Here is a 12,383-nt window from a genome sequence, read left to right as displayed (position 1 = left end):
ACCCCACAAATACAAGTCTCGTAATTCACTGTCTTGCCAGGGCCCAGCACCCTCCAGATAGCATGAGGAGTCATTTTGTTAAGTTGCCTCCTTCCAACAGTTCCGTGGAGATTTTGGTTAGGATGGGAGAAAGTCTTAGGTATTTGACTGGATTTGCATTAAACATGAATTGTGGCACAGTGAGTTAATGATCCAGTATTGTCACTGCAGCAGCTCAGGTTGCTATTGTTGCATGGGTTTGATCCTCGGCCTGGGAAATTCCACATGCCATGGGTGTGGCCAAAAGAAAACAATACAAAACAAAAATAAATATCGCATTGGGTTAAGAATCCAGCATCTGCTGTGCCATGGGCTCAATCCCTGGCCTGGGAACTTCCGCATGCTGTGGGCATGGCCAAAGAAAACCTCTGTTATGGAAGGACTATGTTAAGTATATTACTCTCCTAGGTGGCTGTAACAAAGGACAACACACAGCGTGGCTTAAAATAAGAGAAATTTGTACTCACAGTCCTGGAGGCTAGAAGTCCAAAATCAAGATGTTGGGGAGGGACATGCTCTCTGAAGCCTCTAGAAGAGAGTCCTTCCTTGTCTCTTACTAGCTTCTGGTGGTTGCCCATAACCTTGGTGTTCCTTGGCTTTTAGCTGCATCATTGCAATCTCTGCCTCCATCATCACAGGGCCATCTTCCCTCTGTGCGTGTCTGTCCAAATTTCCTTCTTCTTCTAAGGACACCAATCACTGTCCTAATCCAGTATGAGTTCATTTTAGCAAAGACCCTCTTTCCAAATAAGGCTATATTCCCAGGTTTTGGGGGGGGCATGATGGGGAGGGGGCACTCTTCAACCCAGTAAGTCAGTCTCTCTTTTCACGTCTTTGTGGCTGTTGAGAAGGGGATATATAACCGAGTTTTTTAAACCAACATATTTTTTGAACTGGTAATTACTATGAAAGGAATCCTTATATTTCTTTTTTACTGTTTTATTTTTTTTATTTTTTATTTTTATTTTTTGGTCTTTTTAGGGCCACACCTGTGGCATATGGAGGTTCCCAGCCTAGGGGTCTAATCGGAGATGTAGCTGCTGGCCTGCACCACAGCCACAAAAACGCCAGGTCCAGTCCGTGTCTGTGACCTATACCACAGTTCATGGCAATGCTGGATACTTAACCCACTGAGCGAGGCCGGGGATGGAACTTGCGTCCTGATGGATGCCAGTCAGATTCATTTCCACTGAGCCACGATGGGAACTCAGAAAGAAATGCATTTTGGATAGTGGAATGGAAGACCCCACAAGATTCCTGCTAAGCTCTCCTGTTAACAGACACGAGATTCCCAGCAACAGAATCAGAAAGAAATTGCTAATAAGGGCAGGACCATTATTTCTGCCCTGCAGTGGACTTGTGCTTTTGTGCTTTTCAGTTAGTAGATAACTACGTCTTTTTTGATCAGATAAAATTTTCCTACAACTTGGCACACATAAGTGACTTTCTGGGCTGACCAGAAAGGACAAGTAAATTAATTTTAGTGTCAGCTAATCAGAGAGTTCAGCAGTAGGTACGACAGACCCAGGCATATGGAACTGACACCTCAGGTGATGAAGGGGCAACAGCGGGAGGAGGGGTTTGGAGAGAAGGGCTTATTTCCCTCTCGGGTTCTGTAGGCATTCATTCAGCCTCCAGGCAGAGGGAGTAACTGGATGTGGAGAATAGTGATGAAAACACATGCTTGACTCTGATACTTACCAGCCGACCTCTGGGTAAGCATCTTATTATTGTCGCTGAGCCTCAGTGTTCTCACCTGGAAAATGGGGCCACCATACTTCAGAATGCTGCTAGAAGTTTATGAGATAATACAAAGAGAGTTCCAAGCTTGGTGTCTGGTCCATGATGGGTGTTTAAAAAATGTTAATTCCTTTCCCCAAACACTCCCCCATCATTGCCCTTTCCATTGAATGTTAAAAACATGGGGCAAAAGAATGAATGCTGTAGCTTTCAGGGAATGTGAGTATCTTGATATTTCATTTATAATTCTTTTTCTCCTTATATTGCAGCTATATTTCTGGGGTCCTAGAGCATAACCAGGGGGTGGGTAGAGGTGGTCTCCTTTGTAGAGAAACATTTACAGCTCTGCTCCAAGGGGTACACGGCAGATTTTCACTGTCTGTTCTTCTTGTTCTTTTACCTTCGTTCGCATTTCTATAAAACAGCTGCTATTGTTAGCTCTTCCAGGTACTCTTATGAGCACTGGGAATCCTTCTATTGTCCAACTCTTTGCACCTGGCTCCTGGCTAGTGTTTGGTTATCCGTTCTGAAAATTTTAATGGCCCCTGGTTTCTCATGTCATCTGTGTTTCCTGTCTTGGAGATAATTGTGAGTAATAGTCAAGACTTGCTTGGGCCAACTCTTCCCTTTCTTCACATGCCTTTTTCACATCTCCTCCCTGGGAATTCAGATTCCTAGGGCTGAAAGAAACTGACTAATTATTTTCTGTTTGGTGTTATGACTTTCCTCAAAGACACTATTATTTATTCTACTTCTAAGCATTGATTTGTCCTTGAAATCTGTGCCGTCTATCCTTCTGATATGCCGTGGTGTTTTCTAAGTTTTCTTCTTTTTCTTTGTGAATGATTCTTAAAGAGCTTCGGGCTTTTGAATGGGCACCAGACTTTTCAATTTCACGGACCAATGGGAAAGAAAACAAAAACGGCGAGGGCTGAAATCGTGTTGCCAACATTTTATTTTGCCATGAGTATGCATTTGAAACAAACCAAAGAAGAATATCATTTTCTATCATTATCATTTCCTAAAAGGACATTTTAACATGAAAGCAAGCAAGGAAGTAATCTTGCAGTAAATGACAGTCTTTTAAGTGGAATGCATTTTTAGAAAAACTTGCTACATTGTCCTTTTTCTCTTTTTGCCTGGGTCCAGTGAAGATCTCTACAAAGACATGTGAGAACCGCTGCCTTCAGAGCTCCATCTGTATCCTCTTGCCAGTCGGCTTTGAGGGCTTTCTGTTACCTTCCTTTTGTAAAGGCTGTTTCTACCTGGCATTTCCTCCTCTCTCTCCAGCAGCTTCCAAAGACCTTTCCCTCTGGCAGAGGCTTCACTGCCACACTGGAGAGCCTTGATCGTCAATTCTGTGAGGCTGGATGTCAAAAGAGCTGGTGGTAGAGAAAGCCCAGCAGAGGCGGCAGCTGTTAGCTCTGAGGAAACAGAGCAGCTGTTTGCTGTCGTCCCAGAGCTGTCTCATCATTTATTGTGCACAGAGGTGGCTTTACAGCCCTCCGTCCTTGCTCTCCTCCCCCAGCCCAGGAGAACCCAGTGCCTTTCATCTTGGTGCCATGACGCAAGATCTTTGCCATTTGTCTTGCTTTCCTTCAGGGCTTTCTACACGTTTGTGTGTGTGTGTGTGTGTTAGAGTCTGGAGTGTTTCATTGTCAGATACAAAATGCAGGTCTCCACAGAGCAAGGATTCCTACCTACGCTGTGGGCTTTGATTGGATTTTCTTTCTGAATTCCAAGCAGAGCCTCTGTAAAACTGGGAAGACGATGAGGTGTCTGGTGTGGCTGGACTTTCCTCTCCCCACTCTCCATTTCATGTCCATCTACCTTTTCTCCTGAGAGCTAGTGGCTTTGTGCTCCCATTTGCTTTTCCTCCAGAGGGCAGGTAATCTGATCAAACTGCTCAGAGTGAGGGGCTAAGAGCGTAATGTTCTCTCTCCCAGAGGTTCTTCCACACTGTGAAGAAGAAAGAGAGCTCAGCTTTGGAGTCTGAAAGAGTTAATTCCAGCACTGGCTGTAGATATTGCTATTGGACTTGGGCAATTGACATAGTTTCTCTGAGATTCTATTTCTTCATCAACAAAATGAGAAAGATAATATCTGTCTCACGGGCTTGATATCAAAATTAAATGTGATTGTGAGTAGTCAAAATCCTTTATAATCTGAAAAGTGTTTTGATTCTTTGTTAGTCTTTTCCCTGGGTTGTAAATAGTGGAAACCTACATGAACTAGCTTGAGTAAGGCTGTTGGATTTGACCAAGCACCTGTCACATGAGGCAAGATTGAGGGGCTGTGGGAAATTAAGAGGTTCTCCTCCTCCACATATAGCAGATCCTTCAGTGTTCACCAGTTTCTGGTTCTGCTCTCCGTTATAGATGACTTCATATAACCCAATGAAGTTATACTTCCTCGCTGTCCTTACTTCTGGGTGGAACTCTGTGACTGATTGTGTCCATGGACTGTGGGAAGAGGTGACGTATGCCTCTTTTAGGCCTGGTTGCAAAATGTCCCTTGTGATTTTTTATATTCCCTCTCTTCAGTACTGGGATGGGATAGGATGAGACCAGGGGAACCTTGGAACCACAAGACTGTGCATCGTACTGTGTAGCGCCGAAGAGCTATATCCCGTCTCCTGGGACAAAACATGATGGAAGATATTACGAGAAAAAGAATGGAGAGATGTGTATGACCGGGTCACTTTGCTGTACAGCAGAAACTGGCACAACATTGTAAATCAACTGCCCTTTAGTAATAGTAATAAAAAGACTGCAGAGACATGAGACCCTTGATTTCACTTTTCAAACTCCTTTGAGAGAATTAAGTCCAGCCGGTATTGGGTACTGATCCGTGAACCAATCCACACGTGATATCTGTAAGGATAAAGAGGAGGGGCAATTCCCAGAAAAGTGATGCTTAAACATCAACTCCAAACATGTCTTTTAGCACAGTTCTCTCTACTTGCTGTTAACATTAAAAAAGGCTCATGGGAAGAGAGGAGACATCTTTCTTGTCTGTCCCCCAAAGCATGAGGCTCTGAGGCTGGCCTGACTTTTCAGTCATCAGGTGATGATAGACTTTTTGGGGCTGGTAGCCTTTCCCAACCTCCCTCGCACTGTGTTGGTTTCATGCAGCGCTATTGCCCAGCCAGTGTTGTGAGGTGCTGTGTTAGGGGCTGCGTGTTCTGGCCCATGGTCCACACCAGGCATGATGACCACGCACACTTGCAGGAGGTGGTGAGTGGGACTCACTCTTTGGTACATTGGTTCTGAGCGGCGTGCACAAGGCTCTTGGTGAGAGGCTCTTTCTAGCCTGATCTCCCAGTGGGTTCTCTCCTGCGCTCCATCCACTAGCCTCTAACCAGGCTGAACCGCGAGCATTTCCCTGAAAGGCCCATGTTCTTTACAGCCTCAGTGGTCGGTTTATGCGTTCCGCTCTGCTTTAAATATCCCTTTTATCTGCAGAGAATCCTGCCTCTTGTCAGGACTCAGTTCCAATACACCCACCAGGACTAGCATTGGTGTTAGGCCATCTCTCATTCCTGCTCCATTATAAAAATTAAGTATGTTTTTGTTTTTTAAAGTTTTTCCTCTCTCATTGTCTAAAAATGTTAATGTTTCAAAGTTTGGGAAGTCCAAATGAGCACAAAAAAGAAAATAAAAATCTTCCATTATGGGAGTTCCCATTGTGACATCGCAGTAATGAACCCAACTAGTATCCACGAGAATGAGGGTTCGATCCCTGGCCTCACTCGGTGGACTAGGGTGTGTCATTTCCATGAGCTGGGGAGTAGGCTGGCAGCTGCGGCTCCGATTCACCTCCTCGTCTGGGAATTTTCATATACTGCAGGTGCAGCCCTAAAAAGCAAAAACAACAACCAAAAAACCCAAACTCCCATTATCCTAAGCTTTGGGAAGAAATGTGGGCGGCACACACACACACACACGTGTACATAAGCATGTATTTTCCAAAAAAAAATTTGCTTTTGTACTTGTTTCCCTCTTAATAAGTATATCATGAAGAGTTTCCTGTTCATCTATAATACAAGTTTTAATGACTATATAATAACTTGTGGATGTCCCATAATTTTCTTGACCACACTTATTGTTAAATGCTTTTTAACAAAGGCTTATCAGATGAATAAATACCTACATATACATGTGCCTATGCATGGTTTGGTGTATGTTTTATGGTCATAAGTAAGAAGAGGTGGGAGAGTGGTTCATGGTACGGTTGACCTCTAGAGACTAGAGAGCTGTGGGGTAGAACCTCCAAGCCTCTTGGGAACAGAATAAGAGATTTTCCCAGGGTCCCTCAGCTTACTTTTCTATTAGTTCAGTGTATTTTCCATTGGCTACTTTTGAATCCGTTTTATAATGGCCATTACAATGCCATCCTTATTTAAACCAAAAGAGCTTTCACGGGCTATAGAGAGAAAAACAAAAAACAAAAAATCCGTCACCTGGAGAAATGAAGCAGCTCAGGTATCAGTGACAGGATCATTCACTTTGACAGAGATCCTTATGTGAATGAGTCGTTATATAATGATTATGAGAAGGAATTTGCAGTTAGAAGACATTTGCATGGTCTCTTAAGGCTGGAGTTACAGAACTCTGGAGAGCAGTAGAAAGAACTATCGCCCTACTCTTGAAGAATTAATATTGTGTGTCATCAGTTTGAATCCCAGGGTTTACAGGAACTGAAGAATAAGGATGTGTAGAGGGGCCTGCTCTACGCTTCTGATCATGCAAGGCTTGGAAGGTGGTCTTACAAACCCAGGACATAGAAGGAGAAAAGTGCCCTGTTTTTAAACTTCATGATTAAAAATTAAAAAAGGTTTTTTTTTTTTCTTTTTCTTCGTTTAGGGGCAGAAGTTAAGAACTACCTTCTATGGAGGCTTAAATAAATGAATCAGGCTTCCTTTTTTTATGTGGTTAATGATATCCATCAGCATGGTAATCTATCAGCATCATCTCCAAGGCGATGAGTAACTATGCCCCCTTTGGGCCATCAATAACCAACTACCTGGATGTGTTAACATAACCAGCCTTCATGTGAAACCCGTTATTTAGATTTGCAATTATTGATAATGCCATTAAATTGACTTTTATAGTAATTTATCTAAATCTACCAGCTTATACTTGGTCTGCTTCTTTTTTTTTTAAATCTTAGGGAATGAGTGCATGAAATCACTCTTCTTAGCTTTACTGGATTTTTCAGTAATTAAACATTGAAATGACTTTTGCATGAAGGAGACATGGGCTGTTCAAAGGCTGTGTAATTGGTTATGAAATCGTATAATTGATTGCAAAATTCTATAATACTCCATCATCTAGACATGAGAGCAATCACTGAGAAGCTGATAGGAATTATGAAGCCAATTATGAAACGTTTAGTGTTACAACTCAGGCACTCAGGTGTGTGAAGAGATTATAGAAGTGTGCTGGTAAGAACAGAGCCATATGCCTCTGCCACCAAAGACCTCTCCCTGCCTCACCCAGACATGAGCCTCTGAGTGTGGGTAGAAGTCCCGGGAGCCCCGGCCTGGCCTGCTCACTCTGTAATAAGGTTCAGAGGGGGAGAATTAGCTTCCGCTTGATGTCATGGACAGACTGTGTGTCCCTCCTCCTACCCCCCCCACCCCCAAATTCATACGTTGAAGCCCTAACCTCCAATGTCATGGTGTTTGGAGAAGGGGCCTTTGGATCAGGTGAGATCATGAACATGGGCCCTCATGATGGGACTGGTGTCCTTAGAAGAAGAGGGAGAGACAATAGCACTGTCCTTAAAGCATACAGGTCACCGAGTTCCCGTCATGGCGCAGTGGTTGACGAATCTGACTAGGCACCATTAGGTTGCGAGTTCAACCCCGGCCTTGCTCAGTGGGTTAAGGATCTGGCGTTGCCGTGAGCTGTGGTGTAGGTTGCAGATTCAGCTCGGATCCTGCATGGCTGCGGCTGTGCTGTAGACTGGCAGCTACAACTCCGATTCGACTCTAGCCTGGGAACCTCCATGTGCCTCGGGAGCGGCCCTAGAAAAGGCGAAAAGACAAAAAGAAAAAAAAAGGGATACAGGTGAGCAGTGTCAACTCTAAGCACGTTGTTGTGCAACAGCTCTTTAGAACATTCTCACCTTTAAAATGGAAGCTCCCCAATCTCGCCTCCCCAGCAGCTCCTGGTAATGACATTCTACTTTCAGTTTGTCGGCATTTGACGACTTTAGACCCCCATCAGGTAAGTGGAATCACAGAGTCTTCTGTTCTGTGATTGGCTGATGTCGCTTAGCGTATTATCCTCCAAGTTCCTCTGTGTCGTAGTGTGCGACAGGATTTCCTCTTTTTTTTTTTTTTTTTTTTCGGCTGTGCCCACGGCGGTCCCCAGAGCAGAGATGGAACTGGCACCATGACAGCAACAACACCGGACCCCTCAGCACTAGGCCACCAGGGAACGCCAAGCATTTCCTCTTTTTTAAGGCTGAATAATATGCCATTGTGTATAATCATCACAGTTTGTTTGTCCATTCCTCTGCCATTGGACAGTTGGGTTGCTGTGAATAGTTGGCTCTTGTGAATAGTGCTGCCACCAACCCAGGTGTGTACATATCTCTTAGAGATCCTGTTTTCAAGTCTCCTGGATCTACGCCCAGAAGTAGAGTTGCTGGATCCTATGGCAGTTTTATTTATACGTCTCTGAGAAGCTTCTCTACTATTTCCCACAGCAGCTGAACCATCTTCTGTTCCCTCTAACTGTGCCCACTGCTTCCAATTTCTCCCCATCCTCACCAGCCCTTGGTATTTTCTGTGTTTTGGGTAGGTGCCATTTCATGAAGGTAAGGTGGTATCTCATTGCCCTTTTGACTTGGATTTTCCTCATGATTAGTGACCTCGAGCATCTTGTCATATGCGTGTTGGACATGTGTGTATCTTCTTTGGAGAAATATCTCTTCAAGTCCTTTACCCATTTTTTCTTTCTTGAATGTATTTAAACTTTTTAAAATATAACTTTTAAAGGTTCAAATCGATTTACAGTTATTCCAGAATATTGGCTATCTTCCCCATGTTGCACAAGGTATCTTTGAGCCTGTCTTACACCCAATAGTTTGTCCCTCCCACTTCCCTGCTCCTATATTGCCCCTTCCCACTCTTCCTGGTAACCGCTCGTTTATTCTGTACATCTGTGAGTCTGCTTCTTCATTGTTACAGTCACTAGTTTGTTGTATTTTTCAGGTTCCACATATAAGCAATATCATAAAGTATTTGCTTTTATCTGTCTGACTTAATTTCACTTAGCATAATGCCCTCCAAGTCCATACATGTTGCTGTGAAAGGCATTGTTTCAGTCACTAGTTTGTTGTATTTTTCAGGTTCCACATATAAGCAATATCATAAAGTATTTGCTTTTATCTGTCTGACTTAATTTCACTTAGCATAATGCCCTCCAAGTCCATACATGTTGCTGTGAACGGCATTGTTTCAGTCTTTTTATGGCCAAGTAATATTCCATTGTATATTATATATCACCTCTTCTTTAACCATTTATCTGTTGATGGACACTTAGCTTGCTTCCATATCTTGGCAATTGTAAATAATGCTGCTATGAACACTGGTTTGCATGTATCTTTTTGAATTAGACATTCATCTATCTTCTTTGGAGAAACATCTGTTCAAGGGCTTTGCCCATTTTTTAAACAAACTGGGCTATTTGCTTCTCTTGTTGTGAAGTTTCAGGAGTTCTTTATACATTCTGTATATTAGCCCCCTATCAGATATACGGCAACGATTTTCTCCCCTTCTGTACGTTGCCTTTTCACTCTGTTGATTGTTTCTCTGGCTGCATAGACTTTAAGTCTGAGGTAGCCCCATGCGTCTCATTTTGCTGCTGTGGCTTGTGCTTTTGGTGTCCTAGGAGGCAGCTCTCGAGATGATTACATCGCAGTGACTAGAGTTAGAGTCAAGCCTCCCTGAAGCTCGCCCTCACCTACGGCAATGTGGGGCACATGCCTTCTGTGCTCCAATTCGGGACGGCAGGTTTATTCTTTCCTTACTGACTTTCTGCCTCCTTTTTCTGCCATCCTTACCTTCAGAGCCTGTTACCACCGGTTAACCGAGACTTTCGTGGCTTGAGTTTCCATTAGATGGCGTCTGAAGGGCAGAAATGTGGTTTAGGGATTTTAGGAAATGAGAAGGGGAGTCTTCTGGCAATTCGAGCCCTGGGAGTGTGTTTTTCTCCCGACTCGATGCCCTTTCTGCTGCTTTACGTTTCCTCTGGGCACCCGCAGTTGAACGGCCCTCTCTTCTCTTGATGTCTGCAGCTTCTCAATGACGCTGCTCTCCCGCCCTGTCCCCCGCGAGGAAGAGAGCACGAGCTTAGGGCATCTTTCTTATCCTTCTTTGATAGGAAGCAGTCGGAGCTTCTGAAAATTCTGAGGAACATGTTCAAATGCTGCCCTTCTCACCTGCTCTTTAGGACGAGTAAAGCAAGACCACTGAAGAAAGGCTCGCGGGGTAGGTGGGTTCTCAGACTGAGGGAAGGAGACCTGCTGGCACATTCCCATAGTCAGGTAAGATGGGCATTTTCTTCATTTTTCGGACGAACCACGACCGGCCACTTGCAGAGCTGGGCTCGAGCTTAAGCTGATGCAATGGCCCTGCTCGAAACTCCCTCCCACACCACCGCCCCTGAGTCACTGAGCACCCAAGTGAGAAAAGGGGTTTGGGGACACTTATCATGACTAACAGGTTTTTTGTTTGTTTGCTTGTTGTTGTTTTTTTGCCTTTTGTCCTTTTAGGGCTGCACCCACGGCATATGGAGGTTCCCAGGCTAGGGGTCTAATTGGCGCTACAGCTGCTGGCCTGCACCACAGCCACAGCCACGCCAGATCAGAGCTGCATCTATGACCTACATCACAGCTCACGGCAACACCCGATCCTTAATCCACTGAGCAAGGCCAGGGATCGAACCCACATCCTCATGGATACTAGTCGGATTTGTTTCTGCTGCGCCACAACGGGAACTCCCCTGACTAACAGTTATTGAATGAAGGCCTCCTACATATCAAAGATAGCACCCTAAATCCTCACAACAACCCCATTCAATTATTAGCCCATTTTATAGATGAGGAAACTGAGGTGCCAAGGAATTCATTTGCTTGCCCAAAGTCACATGGCTTTTAAGCGGTGGGGAGGAATGTCAATCTAGGTGGGTTTCCAGAGCCTGGTCTTTGAACTACTGTCTTCCCCTGGGTGAAGGGAGGCCCTCCCCCACATTCTTGAAATGTTCCTGCAGCTGTTTGTCTCGGAGGGTGTGGGCCCCCTGGGCTGAGAGCCACCTCTGCACAGTTATCTGTCAGTCCTGGGCTCCTAGGAACACAGAGAAGAGGCGGTGATGACATTCAGGCTCCAGATGGTCCCTGGCTTTGCCGCAGGAAATGTCCAGACAGCCACCTGATCGCTTGCTGACAGTTTCTCTTAGGCATATCGTGTGTTAAAGCCAGAGTGGAGGACCTGCTACGTGATATGCAGGATTCAGTGCAAACCGAAAGTGCAGGCCCCTCTGTTCAAAAGCGCCAATACAATTGTTGAAATATAAAGCTTTTTCTGGAGTTCCTACTGCGGCACAGGGGGTTAAGGATCTGGCTTGCTGCAGCTGTGGCTCAGATTGGATCCCTGGCCTTAGAAGTTCCATATGTTACAGGTGCAGCTGAAAAAAAAGAAAAGAAAAGAAAAAAAGAAAGCCTTTTCTTTTCTTTTCCGGTCTCTTACAATTCGTCGTGATATTTTTATTTGCTATTGAATGTTGTTCTAAGTAAAGAAAAATTTTAAATGTTAAACCATTAGCATAAATCTTGCCATTCCTCTTTACACTGTGCAATGCCATTTTTAAATGCAAATGTCAGAGCATTTAATTCATATGTGGAATCACAGAAATCACGTCACTTGTATTTTGTACCTCTTATAAGCATGTGTTAGTGTTCTTATCATAACTGTGGAAATGCTACACAAAACTAAATTAACTCAACTGTTTTTTATTTTGCTTCTTTTTTTTCCTGGTTAGGGCCTCATCCGTGGCATATGGAGGTTCCCAGGCTAGGGGTCCAATACGAGCTGTAGCCAATGGCCTACACCACAGCCACAGCAACGCCAGATCTGAGCCACATCTGTGACCTACACCCATAGCTCGCGGCAATGCCGGATCCTTGACCCGCTGAGCAAGGACAGGGATTGAACCTGCATCCTCATAGATACTAGTCAGATTCATTTCTGCTGGGCCATGATGGGAACTCCTTTTTTTTGCTTCTTCACACGTACACTTTCTATCCACACTCTATGGAAGCCGGCAACGTTCATGATGCTACATTTGCTTTGTCTCACTAAATTTCCACGCATTGTGGGTTTGCAGCTGTGTGTGGATGAGACAGCCAGGACATGTGAGCACACACGCGGGGCGTCTCTCCCCTGCTGACATCCACACTCCATGGTCCCAGTAGATTTCACTTACAAAACAAAAGTTCGAAGATGATATTATTATGAATTTCAAGAAGGTGACAGTAGAGCATTAAACCAAGTGTGGGTCCCTTCTGAGTACAGCACAGGGTGGCATGTGACT

At 44.4% G+C, this 12,383-nt stretch overlaps 1 protein-coding gene across 4 annotated transcripts in view; it reads left to right on the top strand.

The window, feature by feature from the left end:
• Positions 1–12,383, top strand: part of SOCS2 (suppressor of cytokine signaling 2) — a 106,097-nt gene that overhangs the window by 77,283 nt on the left and 16,431 nt on the right. For all 4 annotated transcript variants that reach the window (XR_014845089.1, XR_014845091.1, XR_014845088.1 and 1 more), the window contains exon 4: positions 10,176–10,338. The gene's annotated coding sequence lies outside the window, so the exon portion shown is untranslated. Of the gene's footprint in view, positions 1–10,175; positions 10,339–12,383 lie in introns of those variants that run through there.

The sequence above is a fragment of the Sus scrofa genome, chromosome 5 (genome assembly GCF_054392235.1).
Source record: "Sus scrofa isolate SSC_HxYL_T2T_F1_AM1 chromosome 5, Sscrofa_HxYL_maternal_Yorkshire_Landrace_v2.0, whole genome shotgun sequence".
NCBI classification, from domain to species: domain Eukaryota; kingdom Metazoa; phylum Chordata; class Mammalia; order Artiodactyla; family Suidae; genus Sus; species Sus scrofa.
The sequence above is the reverse complement of the archived record's forward strand: the minus strand, read 5'-3'. Positions and strand labels throughout refer to the sequence as shown.